The 3,970-nt window shown below is 37.6% G+C and overlaps 1 long non-coding RNA gene across 1 annotated transcript; it reads left to right on the forward strand.

The window, feature by feature from the left end:
• On the forward strand, positions 7-3,152 carry LOC107610047. The gene is made up of 3 exons (XR_001613383.2): positions 7-543; positions 1,208-1,374; positions 3,021-3,152. It is a non-coding gene; the product is annotated as an uncharacterized LOC107610047 (long non-coding RNA).

Below are 3,970 nucleotides of genomic sequence, written 5' to 3' on the forward strand. Positions count from 1 at the left end.
ATCTCCACTGCACCCCGTCGCACCTAGGTCACCGCCGTGGAGCCGTCGCCACCGTTCCACCGAGCCGCTGCTGTCATCGCGTACCAGAGGAGAAGACGAACGCGAGGAGAGGGAGAGCTCGTGCATGAAGGGTACCGCCGCTGTGCCGCCGTCGCGCCTCCATCATCGTCGAACTGCCTTGCTATCGTTAGCTCCATCGGGTCTGGTTGCCGTCGAGGGAACTGTCACCGTCGCGGCTGTGGGCATGGGATTTGAAGGGAAGAGACGCGAATGGCCAGGGAGAAGGGGAGAAGAACGCCGCTGTTCCGCCATTCCTCATCATGGCTGAAGCTTGCCGTCACTGGCTATCGCCGCTGTCGGAACCCTAGCCGTCGCCGTTGGAGGAGCCATTGCCGGGCGAAACCCCAGCGGTCACAGCTACTATACAAGCCACCAATAGGGAGAGCGGCTACTGTGTGGGAAGACGAAGGAGGTAACGAAGGTACCTGGTGCCGCTATTACCATCGCTGTCGCCAGAGTTTCTAATTGCTGCCATTATGAATGGTGAGTCAGACGTACCCTAGCTACCATAATCACCACCTCTGAACCTTATTTGCTTTGGAACAACTCTCTATTTGCTTCTGATGTTCCTGGCTCTACTGTATTTATTGGAATAGTCACAGCTGAAGCTTGTCATTCGAGAAGGCAAGCTGCTGCGTTCTTCTCTTTATTCTGACACCGAATTCCCCTATCGTTGTATTCTGATGGAACTATCGAAGTTATGGTTGCTGTGAGCGGGATTAGAATTGGTGCTACTACCACCATCTCGGTTTGCCGCTGGTGCTGTGAATTTAAAGTAAGCGGATTTAACGTGGTTAATTCTTGCGGGTTCAGCTAATCGAGGTAGGGGATTTGTTTTGAAAAATAAATGTTTTAACTTATGAATGCCAATAAAATTAAATGAGTAACTGCAAATGGTTTATAGTTGATTTGTGTGAATAATTGTTTGGATTGAGTTGAATCATGGTTGTAGTTGGTGATTGGTTTAATGATTTAATGTAGTAATTATTGACGATGTTGTGTATTTTGAAGTTATACTTGCTGCTAGTACTTGTTGTTGATTTTGTGTATGGAATGTTGCTATGGCTGCTGGAAATTGATTTGATGAATCAGAACTTGAGATATGAAATTGTGATATATTGAATTAAGAGTTTTTTCTCTATTTTAGTATCGCTGAGTTCTGCAGTACCGGTTGAGATCATGACTACTGCAGACGTGTTCGAAATCAGAGCTACTGCCACTGCTCCAGCTACATTGGGGGTTGCTGCCGCTGCTGAGAATTAATGATAAAAAGGGTATTATTGCGTTTAAATTCTACGATTCCGGGCAATCGAGGTAGGGAATTTTATTTTAAAATTAATCGTTTTATTCTATGAATGCCATTGAAGTTTAGTGAATAAGTGCAAATAATTCATAAATGTCTCGTGTGACTAGTTTTGTTGTTGCGAGTGGTTAATTGATGAAATTGAATTGAGGTTGTGACTAATGTTGGTTTTCTGATTTTGATGGAGTTGTTTAAAATTCTGATTTATGTGATTATGTTGAATTGGTTGGTTGTGGCTGTATTCTGATTATTGAGAATAAGTGTTTGCTGTTGATTTTAGTTATTTAATGTATTGGAGTGGTCGTGGAACTGACTTGCGACTGGTTGGATTTGGTTTTAATGGTTGTTGATGTTGATTCATGAATAATTAGAATTAAGTCTGAGAACTGTTAAAAGATTGAAGTTGAATTATTGAATTGTTTTCTTGAAATCTGACTTTTAAAACAAAATAGTAACTTGGCTATAGAGTAAATTATTTAAAATAATTAGAACTATGGAAGGTTGATTTTTGGGATTACTAGTTGATTGAGTTGAATTTTGGAAAGGATTCTATGATATGCGGAAATTAATTATGAATTGATGAGATTGGAGTTGGATTGATGGATTACATGAGAATTGTGGGGTATGATTGATTTGTTAAATTGTGAATGTCTGATTGACTGAGAAACGTCCGTTGAGAAAGAGGGAACCCGAGAGGGTGTCTAAGCCCGAGTTTTAGGTGAAGTGCTGCTGAAATATTTAGAAAATTTGAGACTTTGTTTGAAATGCTATTTTAAAATATTTGGTTTTGAAAAATTAAATTATTTGAGATTTATTTAGCTACGGAAAGATTTATTCTATTTTGAATTCGATTTATTAAGAAAAATATAAAGTTTTAAATCCAATCTTTTGAGGAGAGATTTTGTTTTAAGTTATATTTTGAGTTCGGTTTGATGAGAAAGAAAAGAAGAAGAACGAAAAGTAAAGGAAAGAGAGATAATTAAAGGGATCTCTACCGTAGTAGAGTAGAGAGCAAAGATTGAAAAGAAATTGAATGCTGTTTGGACGTTAGTGCCAAGTGTCTAGTGGGGACGGCGATACGTAGCGTTCACTTGATACTATAAGGACGGCTCAGTGAAGACGGCGATACGTAACGCTCACTAGAGACCGAAAGGAAGGTTCCCCATGAGGACGGCGATACGTAACCCTCATGGAGGGGACGATGGCTGAGATCAGGACGGCGGTATGAAATGTTTATCTCAAGACCAGTGTCAGGAATCGGGCAACAAACCGACACATGAGCTCATGGCCTGTATACGACTAGACATGCATCATCCTTATTTGTGCATTTGCATTTGATTGTGTTTGCTTATCTTGTTTCTTTGTGATTGTGCTGTTTGTCTTATTGTAATTTGTCTGTGTGTTGATCTATTTCTTGTGCTATTGTTTCTCTGTGATTGGGAACTGAGGTTGTGAATGAGATTTGCTTTAAATTTAGAAATTTAAAGAAGGTAATTAATTATATAAAGTAAAAGTAAAAAGTATTTTCAAAGATTTAACAAAATAGTTTTATTGAGTAAGTTAACTGTTTGCATTATATTCATTATTTTTACGGCATTTCCATTCCCTACTGAGAATGTGTGGTTTGTTCTCACCCCAAAATCTTCCTCCCTTTCAGTGACAGGTTCAAGGACTCAATTTGAAGCTGCGGGCGATTATTAGACTTATTTATGAGTTAAGTTTATGAGTTGAGTTGCTTTCATAGAATTCCCTCGTCTTTGTTGTTTAAGATTTTATTTTATACAGAGGGATAGGAATTGTATCTGAGTTTTCTTTTATTCTTTTGTATAATGCTGGAATGCCTTATCTGACTTGCTAGTTGGATTGCGTCGGGTGCGGGTCGAAACCGACAAATGAGCTCATTACCTGCGATAGGACTAGACATGCATCATCCTTGTTTGCGCATTTGCATTTGATTGTTTTTGCTTATCTTGTTTCTCTGTGATTGTGCTATTTGTCTTATTGCTATTTGTTTGTGTGTTGATCTGTTTCTTGTGCTATTAGTTTGTGTATTGAGGTGACTGAGAACTGAGGTTGTGATTGAGATTTGTTTTAAGTTCGAAAATTTAAAGAAGGTAATTATTTATATAAAGTAAAAGTAAAAAGTATTTCCAAAAGTTTAACAAAATAGTTTTATTGAGTACGTTAATTATTTGCATTATATTTATTACTTTTACAGCATTCCCATTCCCTACTGGAAACGTGTGGTTTGTTCTCATCCCAAAATCTTTCCCCCTTTTAGTGACACAGGTTCGAGGACTCAGTTTAAAGTTGCGGGCGATTATTAAACTTATTTATGAGTTAAGTTTATGAGTTGAGTTGTTTTCATAGAATTCTCTCGCCTTTGTTATTTAAAATTTTATTTTATACAGAGGGATAGGAATTGTATCTGAGTTTCTTTTTAATTCTTTTGTATAATATTTATTATTATTAATAATTATGTGATTATTATTACTTGGTGTTCTTTGATATATGATTTTAATTAATAGGAACAAAATTTTCTGGAATTTTCTCTAAAACTGAAATACGATATCGATGTAAAGGCTTAATATTAAATAAATAATAAAA

This window comes from Arachis ipaensis, chromosome B07 (genome assembly GCF_000816755.2).
Source record: "Arachis ipaensis cultivar K30076 chromosome B07, Araip1.1, whole genome shotgun sequence".
Classification (NCBI taxonomy): Eukaryota; Viridiplantae; Streptophyta; class Magnoliopsida; order Fabales; family Fabaceae; genus Arachis; species Arachis ipaensis.